The sequence below is a fragment of the Corvus moneduloides genome, chromosome 6, assembly GCF_009650955.1.
Source record: "Corvus moneduloides isolate bCorMon1 chromosome 6, bCorMon1.pri, whole genome shotgun sequence".
Taxonomy (NCBI): Eukaryota; Metazoa; Chordata; class Aves; order Passeriformes; family Corvidae; genus Corvus; species Corvus moneduloides.
In genome coordinates, this window is record NC_045481.1 from 59719157 (window position 1) to 59733551 (window position 14395).

At 35.8% G+C, this 14395-nt stretch overlaps 1 long non-coding RNA gene across 1 annotated transcript in view; it reads left to right on the top strand.

The window, feature by feature from the left end:
* Nucleotides 1-4195, top strand: part of LOC116446038 — a 52552-nt gene extending 48357 nt beyond the window's left edge. Inside the window, exon 5 of the long non-coding RNA XR_004241002.1 lies at nt 914-4195. This is a non-coding gene — a long non-coding RNA (uncharacterized LOC116446038). The remainder of the gene's footprint in view (nt 1-913) is intronic.
* Nucleotides 4196-14395: the final 10200 nt, after the last annotated feature.

The window sequence follows — 14395 nt, forward strand, 5'->3', positions numbered from 1 at the left end:
TCATATCACAACAATGTGGAGCAGGAGCTTTCATAATAAGAAGAGTCAAAAATTTTGAGAGCTTTTTTTTCCCTTGTGTTTTTCTCTACCAATGTAAGGATCAGGTGAGGTTTTCATAGGTTGGATGTAAGGTGACTGTGACATAGTATTTATCATAAAACAACAGCTATGCTGAGCAGCTGAAATTTGTTACCAGCATTTGTTGTTGCATTGTCAAAATATATCTTATTCAGATTTATAAAGAATTTTAGCTTTCCCTTGGAAGGAAAAGAATGCAAGTTTCATTTGTGGAATGTAAACAAAGCACTACAATTGGTTGTTAAAATTTTATGATTTTTGGCAAAATTCAGCTTGTGTTTCAGGTATTCTTCCTGCTGGAAAGATAATGAAGCTCAAGAAACTCTATTTCAAGAAATGGGAGAAAATTTTATATATGGTTTCTCTGTACTTTCTATTATAATATTTTTATGCTTATTTTCAAGAGCTCTAATATCTCAATGAGTTATAGGAACTTGAAATTTGAAATAGACAAATAATCCTGACACAGGTAGTCTTTTGTTCAGAAAAAAATCATACTTCTCAGGACAGATTTTAAGGTAATAATAAAAAAAGTCATTTGCACTTCATATATTTAATAATATTCGGCTCACATTTATAAACTTATTACACAGAGAATGGCAGTAGAACATGGTGGAAACTGATCATGGAGAAAGAGAAAACTAGTCTTAAAAGAAGATAATCTTCCCAGTGAACAGTGGCCAGGATGTTTGTTTTATGGTGAGGCACAGGAATAGATAGGTACTTCTTGCAGGAAGGCTTATTAATTGATAGAATTTCTGTGCTAGAAAGTTTAAATAGTTGTATTTGATATGGATCTTGGAGAAAAAAGCTTAAATTATTTTTTTTTTCCTAGGAAAAGGTTATAGTTCAAGTGTAAGGAAGCTACTAACAAGAATGAGGGGAGTGGAAGAAACGATGGTGGAGATCAAGAATACAGAGGATGGGAGGAAGACATGAAAGCTGAGATGTTTAAGTCACTAGAATGACATATATATGTATGTATGTATGTATATGTAATGTTTCAGAGAAATATGAGGAGTTGATACTGGTAGTGGGAGTGTCAGAATGCCTTGAAGACACTCAGGGTGAAAGGATGATTTGATGGGAATGGAAGACCTACAGTTTGTTAAAAATAGGGAAAATAAGAAGGAAAGGCAAGATGCTCCAGCACTGGAGTACAAGAGGATGAAGCTCCATTGTGCGTCCATGGAAGAAGAGAAAGAAAGTACTTTTAGAACCGTCAAATTAAGGTTTTAAAAGTTTATTTGATAGAAACAGTGCCTGTGTGGGAAGTAACATTCAAGGACAAAATTTCACTGTGCCTGAAGAAGAAACTGCCTGCTGAGAAATTTTCCCATATATTATATGGAATTAACACAATGGCTTTAATCCTGTTGTGACATTGAACACGTGGTTTATTATAAAGAGGATTGCTTTGGAAAGGCAGTCTCAATTTTCTTGCTAGATAAGAGAGAAAATGTTCTCTTGGCTTCCCACTGCTATCTGAGCATCCAACAGAACTGAACTAGTCTAAGTGAAACCCTAAAATAACAAGAATAAAGCTTGTGTGAAATCTCACAATTTGTATAAAATAAAAGGAATTTTTTTTTGAGGAATAACTATATAAAAAATGAGTATCATCCAGCTGGATTCATTAGTATCGGATTCAGTAGATTTTTTCTGCTGTAAGTGTACCTTGAAAGCTCTTTCACCTGCTTTCATTTGGTTTGGTCATCTCATTAATAACCACTTTCTCCAAATGTCAGTCAAGATCTGGAGAAAAAACAAGTTTCTCTGTGATGTGTTTCTTCATAGATAAATTTAAAATGCACAGTCTATTCTCTAAACTCCTCTAATGAAGGGATAATATGAAAAGTCCACCAGGTTATTTAGAAGTATGGTTCTGGAATTTCAGATATGCTTTGGATGCTGATTTCTCAGGGTGCAACAACTCTTTGGAGAACTAAATATTAAACACAATCAACATGTGTTTTATGCTTCTTCATGGAACACATCTGAAGGGTCAAGAAGGTCCAAATTCTTGACTAAGTGAATACTTCCCAGAAGCCCCCTGAAATTACATTAGAATTTTGCTTTACATTTCACTTAGTATAAGTTAATTGAACTCTGTTTCAAAGTAGGTGGGCAAAGAGAACTTAACCAGATTTCCACAGGCTGCTCCAGAAAGCAAAGCATATGCCAGCATTTGTGAACTTAAGCAAGAGATTACCTGTAGAAAACTGATGGCACTTTCTACCTCAGATTTATATTTGTCACATGACTAGAACCATAACTTACAGAGCCTCTTAAAAGCTACTAGAGTGATCTAAAACTGTTCTCTGAAAGTGTTCGGTTGACAGAGTTCACTGCTATAGCTCCAGGTAACATACATTATTTGAAGACATACTGATAAGTGGTAAAAAACATTGAATAGGACATTCTTGAAAAACAATAAAGTAATAAAGAATCCCCCAAAAGTATTGTTTCTAGGTAATACCTATGCGTCACTTACACATCTATACTCAGTTTATGCTAGAGTTGTGGCTCTAAAAATCCCATTGATCTTCACGGTGCAAATTCTAAATAGTTATAGGGTTTACATATATATATATAATATAAAAAAAATATATAAAAATAGATATTTGCATTTTAAAATAGTGATTACATGCTTTCCCTTATAAAACTATCTACATAAATTAAACATCTTAAAACCTAGCTGTCATCAAATGAGTTTTAGAATAGCTAGCAAAAGAACTTTCTGGATGGTGATCACTGATTTTTTTTTTAATACATACTGGAAAAACACAGACATTTCAAGGGCTGAAATCAAGGTTGTACCATGACAGTTTTGTTTGTTTGAATTAACGTCCAGACATCTCACAGTGTGATCTCTGGCAAAATAACGGATGGATTGATATAGGACTCTATTTATAAACAATTAAAGGGCAGTAATATAATTAAAGCACTACATTTGTTAAGAAAAGGCTTTTTAGTCAGGCAGAAAAGTCCAGGAAAATCAAAAGGCTAAAAGTCCAGAGAGAGAATGTTGAGAATGTTACGTTATTCTGTTAATATTTTAAATGCTGAGGATAGCTAAAAAGGGAGCAGTTTACAAAGAGTTCTATATTTTTTCATCACTAGGAAACAGTAAAATCAAGACTGGTTATATTTCTGAAAGAAAATGTCTTGCCCACACCCAAGTGTGAAGCTGGAACTAGTGCATGAACATCAGCTAGTGCGAAACAGGAGGTTAGAGTACACAGTTAAAATGGGTTTTTCTAGACTTAAAAGGCTGTAATGTGTGAAAGAGGAGCATTGCAATACCTAGCTTTGAACACAGTAAATTAATTCCCTTTGTACTCTTTATAAGTAAGCAACAGTTCTGGCTTCAGTCTTATATTAAATTATTTTCATGACAATTCTTTTATGTTGGAGTAAGTTAAATGGTGAAAATCCGTGTTTGAAGAGGATACTCAAAATGTATGTATGTTAAAAAAAAAAAAAAAAGGAGCCCTGAATTTTTTGACTTTTTATGTTTGATTTGCAGTGGGAATCCATATTTTTATTATAGTTGGTAGTAAACCAGTGATTTTCTTGTGAGCTGAGCTGAATTTCATTACATCAAAAATTGAAATTTCAGATTTGAACTGCTAAATTATTATTTGTAATTATTATTTGTAATGGTGCAAGAAGTACAATGAACACAGGCTGTCTTTCAGATCTTGGGTATTCTGTATGCTAGAGATGACATTTCAAAATTTGTTTTTCAAGCCCATTGGATTTGCGGTAGAGTCATTGAGGGAGAACAAAACACAGAGCCCTATGAAGTAATTTCTGACACAGTGCTTTTCTTACTTGAAACACACTTTAAAGCTAATACTTGAATTCATTGTGCTGTTGAAGTACCACTGCTGTTCAAATGATGCTGTTTACTGTCAGAGCAATAGTCAAAGGCAAAAATCTGCCAGTGTCTCCAGCATGTGCTTAGATGTTCTTTAGTCTTGGCAGTGCTGAGCAGCTCAGTGTCTTCCTCATCCCTAAGCCTTGCTGGGTCTAACAAAAAAGGCACCTCAGTACCCACCTCAGCGATGGAAAACACGTGATGGAATCCACTGGAAAAGCTCTACTGAAAGCATCCTGGAACACATAGGGGTAAGAGGTTTCCTGCTGCATGTGGGAGACCCGGTTTGATTCCTCTTTGACAAAGTGGATTGTAGCCCTTATCCCTACCCAAGCAAGCGAGTGCGCTCCCTCTTGCTACACAGGATGTTCTGGTTCTCAGTCTCAGATGGCCATTCATACCTATTGCTGACTGGGACTCTCTTTACTTATGGAGTAATACAAAGCAATTGCCCTTCCTGGATTTAAGAAAAAGAAAGAAAGCTCACATGAATTTATGTCTTTAAGTCCTAAAGCTGATTTATGTCCAGCATTCATTAACAGCATGAACAGGGCTGCTGGGCATCCTTGCACAGCTGCTCAGGTATGCTGTGCATTACCACACTGAGGTCAAGCCCCTAATTTTGAAGTCCTCACTGTTTCTGTGCATGGTGTAAGGAGGACTAAATACTTTATTCTTTGCTGTGACTTTCAGTTGCTGTAATGGCAATCCTAGCAGATGAATCCTGCTGTGAACCTGGTCCTTTAACCTGTGTGTGCTTTCATCTGATCATCTGTTACAGGACGTATAAATTCACAGTGGACCATTTGGGAATAAATATCATAAGATACACATTATAACCCAGCAGACCATAGCAATTGCATATAAAACATTATAGGATATCATTAAAACATTTACAACTAATTAGTGTAAAGCAGTAGACTACCATAATTATCATCCACTAAATAATTAGTATTAATTACTTAGAGGATTAATTAGTTTGCTTCTGAAGCACTTTGAAGATGGAAAGCAAAGAATAAGTGCCACGTATCATGACCTGTGTTCCCTTACAACTGAATATAACATATTGTCTAAAATGCATCTTTTTGTTTATACAAAATTGTATTTCATTAGGCCAGTATGTCGCAACATTATTGACTGGATCTGACAGGATTTTGTTGCTATGAAACCCATTCAGACAAGTGATCCTTTCACCAATCTAAATGAGTGACTGCAGCTCTCCTATAGGGAGATCTAAGACTTGGAGGAGAATGCAATTAAGATTCATCATGCATAGGGAGTGAAATTCTTCCCCGTACATTGACCCGTAGTATATTTTTATATGCATACTAGCATTAAGAATCTAATTTCTACATACTGAGAGCAAAATTTGCCCCTGAAAGAATTAATTGTAACTAGTTCAAAGGTGCTGTTCAGGAATTCCTGTAGTTCTTGTGCCTCAAAAAGCCCCACATTAAAGTTCCTGATTTTGTGAAGTACCAAATGCCAAGATCTTCTAATAATTATAGTGGGAGCAGTTGCTGCTTTTCAAACCTCTGAATCCAACATCCTTTGCATAGGCTCTGAATTTATCTGGTAGGAAACAAATCTCTGTGTGTGAGAGATCTATTGGCTCATCAGTGCTTCTTAGCAGGTATGCAAGACTGTGCAGAACTAAATTAACGGTTTAATTGTGGTTTTCTTTTGTATTCCATACAGAGTTCTGAATGTTAGATATCTGTAAGGGTCTGTATGTTGATCTCTAATATAAATGCTGTAGTGTTCTGAAAATGGAAAATAATCTGAATTGTCCCTTCCACAAATGGAAAAAAAATCTAGTAATTAAACCTTGTTGTACATCATGGCAAATTTACTGCATGAATATTAAAGGATGATTAATGGAGTTGTGAGTCTCTAAAACCAAGGAATGATAAGGAAAATCCTGTGATAAATCCCTAACTTCACAGCACTGGAAGACATTTATATCTAGATATTGCAACAGTCTTGATCAGTTTATTGTCAAGAGACAAAAGCCAACTGCAGTATAGTCTTAGACATGAAGAGTCAGCAAGTGACCTTCAGCTCCTTTAAATATTTTTAGAGCAATTATGTTAATACTTGTTCTTAGGCACCAAAAGCCTTTATGAGTTTCATTTATCCCTTCTAGAATTATGTCAAAGTGCACCAAAAGTATATTAACTATAGACAAGTGATGAGCTATTCAGCAGGATCTTAAACCTTAGTGAAGAAGAGGTTTAATAAGCTGAATATGATGTTGGTATTATAATGCCTACAATCCTTAAATATTTATTTCAATTTTCTTCAGTTTTGGGGTGAAGGGGATTAAAAGAACAAGGGTCCAGTGTTAATTAACATAGCGTGTTTCTGAGTTATATAGCAGTTGCAACTGTGTTTATTTTTTCAAGTGAAAGTATACTGGTCATTCAGCGGGAGTTCTGATTTTACTTATGGACTTTTTATAACTCTGAGGAATTAATTAAAAATGTTTGTAACCCTTTGAAATTCCACATGTTCTGCCATCTATGAGGACTAAACCATAAATGTATTCTTTGCTCTTTCCTAGTTTCAAGAAAGGTTGGTTATTTATGCTAGAAGTTTATGAAGACCATAGATTTACACAGTGATGGGTAGAGCCAGGAGGTGGACTCGATGATCCTGATGACTCCCTTCCAAATCAACATATTCTCTGATTCTATAACAACACAGTTATCAAAAAATACATACTGAAAATCTGTCTAGAGAGTATGTGAGCAGTCACAGTCTAAATTCAGTGCAGTTAAACCATGTACTACATACTTTTAAAGTAATTAATACTTCTGGGTTGGAAGGAACTTTTAAAGGTCAGCTAGTTCCAACCCACCTGTAATGAGCAGAGGTATCTTCAGCTAGGCCAGGTTGCTCAAATTAGCCAACATCTGGTTCGGTTTGCACTTTTCTCCTCAGGATAAGCATTTGCAGTGCCTTTGTTTGAACCAGATGTCAGAAGCGTAGCTGGTTGTGTAAAATAGACAATACTGTTACATTTTCCCAGATCAGCTTAGCTTGGCAAGAGTTTCCTTCTCCTTCTACTCAAACAGCCGTGGGTATCCCAGGTGAAGAGAAAGAGGAAAAAAAATCCCTACCAGCAACTTTTTCTGAGATCTGCCTCATTTTCCTGTATCTCTGCAATCGTCACAGTTAGACTTGGAAAATTCCCACTCTGACCCAGAGGACATAGGACTCTCCTCTTCATCTTTCTTCCTACCACCCCTCACCTATTCTGATTTGAACCTGGAAGCTGCTTGATTATTTTTAAAGAGCACAGGTCTCCATTCTAAATGGCAAAGACACTTACCCTTGATGGAGAGGTCACAGCTGAAAGCCCTTAGCTATCTATTATAGGTTCTCACATGCTGCTTTGGGAGCATTTTCCATTTTCTTTCAAATGATAGACACTGGTCAAGTTCTATGGCCTCTGTTCCAAAGGCAGCAGCATCTACAGGATTGGGCTCTCTCTAATTAATGTTTGGTGGCAGTTTCTATAGTGAGACCCAGAACTGAATAGGGCTGAAGATGAATACATTCCACCTTTTTCAGAAGAGCTGTTTCTGGCCAAGACTTATTTGCTGAGGTGGGAAAGAAAGTTAGTCCAGGTTCTGCCTCTGGTGTGACAATCCCCTGAGTAAAATAAACATGTCTTCAAGACACTCAGTTTGATGTTATCAATAAGCATTTCTTTGGCTTTCATAACAGGTCATAAAGAAGGAAACTATTTCTCATATTAGCAAGTTTCCTGCTATCTGAAGCATTACAGGTGTTTCAGGGAGACCGATAACAAACCTGGTGGACAAAGGTTTTTTGGAGACTGCCTGCAGCTTCTGCTGAGGAGACAAAGATAGTGCATATCATATCTCTGAGTCACACAACTGCTGAATGTAAATCAGCATTACTACCTCATTCATCAGCATGATGTCTTTAATTGTGAAGCTGGAAGAATAATTTACAGTCTGGAAAACAGCCCAATTTTCAGGAGAAGCATTTGTATTAAATGATCAATGCAACACTGAAAAAGTGAGTGTGCATAACCCATTAATCTTTTTTTGAGCCAAGAAAAAAAGCAAATGCCATAGCCATGGACAGCAACAAATTTTATTCTTTAGGCTCCTGGATAAACTGAGATTATGGTGTTATTTCACTGTTACATCATTGTACTTGATGTTAAGTTCATTGATATTAATTTTTGTTGACTGGACAAACAAAAAGGGCTGTGTATTAAATATTAAGCTTTGTTAAGAGCTGGACAATATTATTTTACTTCTTGCCTAGAGTCTTGCAAACATAAAAGTTTTATTCTTATTTACTTAAATCTTATTAAAATGTTTCTTTTCCTTTTGTGAATCTCCAAAAGGACAAGCTCAAGACAGATCAACAATTATACATATTTTCTTTGGAGAATGAGTTGCAGTAAGCCTTCTGTCCAATCCTGTTAATAACTACATGTCATGAATATAGTTCTTACTGTAATTAAAGCACATAAAAATAATACCTGTGTCCACATATGCTAAAACATGAGCATGGAAATAATGAATATAAGGAATAAAACCGAGGAAAGTATTTTCTTTTTTTTCCCCTTTTAGAATGCAGAACAAATATCAGGATTCACCTGAAAGGCTCTTTCATATCACTGTTTCCTTAGTCACCCAAGCCTACGTTGTATGCTAAGTACGTTGTTTCAGGAGATCTGGAGTATGAACAAACAGCAGCTGAAGAGCACTAGCTGTTCATGAGACCATCCTTCCAATTATCTGCTGGGTATCTAGATGGTAGTATGGTGTGACATAATTTCCTTGGCACATTAGTATAGCAGTATTTTAACATATATTCTTCACTTTTAGGCATTCCACTGATATGAAGGTTTGGAAGATATTTCTTAGTGGTTTCAGAAACGCTTTCTTCACATCCTGAATAAATGGCACCAAACAAAGATCACACTTGTGTTGCCACCTTTAGGTTGTCATTTCAATGGGTGGAGGATGTTAACAGTGAGGATAACATGATCCTATTGTGTGGTAGGCAGGACAACATCTGTCTTTTTTTCCCTGATGCTTTCCAAATGCTGTAAGGTCAAAGGTGTTTTGGTGCCGTTCATTATGTCCATGAAGCATACAGAAAAAGGGGGTCCAAAAAGTTTTAATTTCCAGCTTAGGCAACTATTTGAATTGACTTGCTTCTTCAAGTTGACTTAGATTTTTCCACTTTTTGGGCACCAGAAAATGGGCTTTATAAATATCTGCAAGGAGTCAGTGATAGATATTTGACGCTGCTGAATAATTATTCAAAGCCTTCTATTATTATTTTTGGAACAGAGGTAAATCGTACAAGTCACACTGCATTGCTGCCTGGGGGATTCTAGGTTCAGCTCAGAGGAAAACAACTTTTCAAACATTAATGTATGTTTAGATCTTAACATTAGACTGCTTATAAGAAGAGAAGAAAAAAACACAAAAAGAATTGGCAATCTGGATTACCTTCTATTTTGTGTTGACATTTTTCTTGATTATTATTTGCTTTAGACACTAAATACACATATAATTTTCCTAATAGCATCTGTGTTTTCTCTTTGTTTGGAACTTGAAGGCTGCTGGATCAGAGAAAGCTCAGGTTTTCTCAGCATTACAGAACATGTGGAAAGCAAATTGGTTTGAAGTGCTGGCTGGTGAGGTCCAGACCTGCACTCCTACTTCAGTATTGACATGCCTTGTGTTCCCATCCCACTAATACTGCTGCAGTCCTATCAGACATATTGAATGACATCAGGGATGATTTGGAAGAAAGGCATTCAGGAGACTTGTTCCCTGTTCTGTGATGTTCATATAGGAAAAAAAATCGTCTGTAGCACACTCGATCAGTCAATACCCAAGAGTGACTTTTCCTGCAAAGAACACAGTATTAGACATGTCAGAGTATATACTGAAACCCATCACTATTTCTCAAATGCTTTTGTTAGTTTTAGAATAACTAGCTGATATTGTAGTGTAATAGACTCTTTTTGCACTTTGCTTTTTGTTCAATGCTAATACTTCTTTTTCTTTACAAGTTCAAGATTTTATAGATCAGTGGTCTGCTCTAATCAATCCTTACCGCATTTTCTCATGTCTTTCAGTTACTCCTTATTCATATTTTGTACTTTAATTTCTCTCAATTCCCCTTTGCAAGTCAGTCCTCTTATCTGTGTATATTCTTGTTGTGCTAACATTCTTCAGCGTTTTCATGTACTGAGAAAGAACACTGGAAAGTGACAACTCAAAACCAATATATTTCTATCTTGTTAAAAATGCTGTTATTTGCTTCAGTTCTACCTTCCATGTCTGCAGTCACCCTCTCTGAAATTTCTTCAATCACTGCATAAGCAAGGCCCATTTACTACATTGTCAAAAATCTGAAATTATACAGGCCCCATTTAATTTTTTCTGAATATTTTCCTACTTTTAGGCGTCCTGAATAACAGCTAACATGGGCTTCATTATAAGCTTTTTTGCAGCCATCTGGCTTGCAATGTATTCCTGATAAGTGTTTTATTTTTCTCCTTTATCTATGCACGTTCTACATGTCTTGTCTTTTTCAGACTGTGAATGTTTGTTCTGTTTGACTTGCTCCAAAAAAGTGTTTTATGGGATTTTTATTTTACCTGGAATGTGTAGGGATTAATAATTTTTACAATATAAAGATACTTTTCTGTGTGTTCTCAAATATATTTTTATATGTGGTTGTTTGTTAAGTATATTCTTATGTATCAGTATATAAAACCACTAAAATTATATTCTGGATTATTGCTGTAACTGCAAAGAGAGTTACCCGACAAAGTTTAAGAGAATGAATCCTTCACTATTCTTAACGCTAAAATAATATTAAATATTCCTTTAATAATATGAGTGATGTCCATATGAGTTGGGCCTATATGCCTTGTGAGTAATTCCAGCCACTGACAACCCCATCAAATGAAATTATGAGGAGTCCTCATTCATATTCTTCTAGGAATGAGTCAGATGTCTGGCCTTTCCTCCCACTGCTTTTCCTAAGATTTCATAGAAAAAAGGTAAAGTATATACTGCAAGCCAAACAATTATCACCAGATAATCCTGTTTCTTCAAGGCTCCATATTTTTGTTTGAAATTTTCAGTAGAAATTTATCAGATTTTTTCATGATTATGATGAAATGATCTCCAAGTTTTAGATGTAGTCACTGTGTATTTTTAATAGTTACAACTATTCTACAGAACAAGATTTTATTACTTGGATATTAATACAATTGTGCTTAGAAACAAGAGGAGCATTAGAGATAACATGTCTATAATTCACAGGAGTGGGAGTAACCTTTTCAAATTATTTGACTATTTACTGTAATAAAATAAATTATGATAGCCTTTGACAATTACAGTGGATTTCCTAAATTTCTAAGAATTCTGCTATCATTTGATATAAAAACACTCTTGTCCCACCACAAAGATGTAAATGCAGTTTTCACGGGGTTGCTGGGAGTTACCGTGCGCTGCCATGGGAGGACAAGACCTGGTATAGCCAGTTAGGGAATTTTAATGCCTCTGTGCTGTAAGGGTAGCATAAACTTCTGATACACAACAATGGCTGCATTAAACTTTTGAGGAAAATTGTTAGCTAAAGCCCTATATGTAAGGAAAAGCTGTAAAGTCTGTCTGCTGCCTGAAATTCACTTGTTTGAAACCAAGTTTACTTTTGCCCTTTCAGACTTTTTATAGTGTGTGGTACAGATTGGTGTAGACTTAAACCAAACTGGTCTCTAAAGTGTCATTCTCACTGCTAGGGAAATTGCCCCAAAACATTCATAACATTAAAGTGTGTTTCCTAGCAGAGGTGGCTTAGACCAAGTAGGACTGTCTCAAAAAATGCACAGCCACCACTCAAGGCCATTTTACAGTCCGCAGTTCAGGTGTGATTACCCTGACTCGGGCACGATTTAAAGCAGTTCATCTGCATGGACATAAACCAGAGCGAGAGTGAAAACCCTCACCTCTTTCCCTAAACTAGACCAGACACAGCCTGCATGTATTCATCTGAAATCAAATGGTGAATATATTGTTTTACAAAGTTGAGAAAGTGTGAGGGGCACACCTAGCAAGCTTTTTATCTTTGCATACTATAAATACTTGCAGCTTAAATGCATGTTCTTGAGTGTTTGCATACTCTCTGGATTTGCAATTTTACCTCAATAAAATCTATCACTTAAACTTGGCAAACATTTGTTCTGCTTTGCATCATCTATAAACTGCATTGACATATTATAACTGTCCTTCACTGTAGCTGGTAGAATTTTACACTCCATAAGTCAGTGTGGAGCTTGTCTTGATGTCTGTCTACAGGCGTAATATTTCCTACCTGATTATCACCTACAGTACAGTTATTTAATCCAGGGCCTCTCAAGATTTTTGGCACACGAACATGGATACTGTGTAGTGGATGGTATATTAGCTGTATGATGTATATGAATCTTTTCCCCAAGTCATTCAGAAAAGCACTGGTTTCTGTGTGATATTGTTTTATGTTGTTCAGTTCATATGCTAATAAATAATGGTAAATAATTTCCAATTGTATCAGTAAAATTAGAGTAATAGAATGAATATGATTTCTAATAATAGTTGATACAAAGAAAAATATTTATTTTGTGGTGATTAGTATATATTATCCAGAATCTTTTTATTTCCATGATGTATCTCTGCCATTTTTTTGTTTACTTTTTGAATTTCAGATACTCTGCCCCACATTTATCTGTTTTTTCCAGTTCTACCAGCTTATATCCAGCAATGAAAAAATGGAGCAAGGATAACTTGTGAAACTATAAAAATCTTGTATTTTTGTTTGAGGAAAATTAATCCCTGTGTCCCATTTGGAATCTTTGCAAAAAAGAAATCTATAAGAAACCAAAACCCCTGCATGTTTTATTGAAGTATTTTAGCTGTCAGATGTGCAACTATATGTTGTAGGTCCATTCATAGTAATGTTAAATGGAAATCATTCTTTAATAATGTGAATGGGTAGATCCAGATTCTCTGTACACTTTATCCATGAAGGTCTCCACAAAGCTGACATGCTGGGAACCACTATGGTTGAATCACTGGGTCAACACACTTTATAATGTTTTCTCTTGAGTGCTGCAAGCAGGTTATAGAAACACAGTGGTTTGCAGTTATGTTTTCAATTGCTGCAATTGTCACAGCCACCAATAAAAATTTAACATTGCCTGCCATTGAGTAGCAACACATGATATTTCAAAAAGCTTTCTGCTTAGGAGGTAGAAACAATTCTTTTTAGTTCAACAGTTATGGATTTGTGACAAGAATACCACCTTTTTACAGTTTATGCAAGTAAGTTTTCTAAATTCATATTGAAAAGAGCAAGGGAATGTATTATGTGGGCAAACTAGACTTCATCTTATGGCTGTTGCCTGGGTGAAATATTTTCAGTAAATCACAGTCTTTATGCTGTCCTTGGATCTTCTGCAGTCTCAGCTGCCACTGCTGTAAAATGTACATTGATTTCTATTTGGTATTCAGACAGAGAGAAAGCTGTTTAATCATTTGGTTTCTGACTTGCTAATAAAAAACCTGTCTTCTTTAATAAGTTTATTTTAGATAAAGCTACAGTCTCTGCCATAATTTGACATACTTTCTTAAGTTTTTTAAAGTAACAAATGATGCTAAGGATGAGACAATATCACTGTAATTTCTTCTTACCAAGTGAATGCCTTTGTGATTTGCAGTTGCTCAACACTCAGAGAATGAAAGCTATTTAATCATTCTCCATATGAATTGTAAATAAAGTTTTACAGTTGTCCTACATTGCGGGGAATGAAAGGAAAAAAAACGGAGAGAGACTTCTCATTGTAAGGAAACCATTTCTAATAGTGCTATGTCTATACCCAAATGCGAACATCTTTTATATCACTAACAATTTTCCACCCATCACATCTCATTGATATTCTGCTTCATTAAAGCCCCATGATAGAAAAGTTATTAATTTGCAGAGGCAGTTTTATGTCAGATTGGGGGAAAAAAACCCAACCCAAGTCTGATAATATAATTACTGATGTTGTATGATGGGAAATCACTAATATGATTAGAAGTGCCTGACAGATTATAGTATGAGATTTGATAAAGTCCACCTGGGTTTGGAGAAGTCAATTGATCAAAGTCTCGGCTACTGTAGGGAAAAGGGAATGGAGGAAGCAGCAGGGTTGGACTGAAATCAGAAGAGCATGAATCAGTTTCTTTTAATGGGTCTGAAGCTGGTTTGCTCTTTGTAGCCAGACTGTTCTGTGCATTAAAGATGTTCTTCAAGTTTAGCATTTGGTTCCTGTGTGATATGACACAGGCAGGCAGCTGGAACAACCACAAACCCATGGCTGAAATGCAAAGAGTAAAC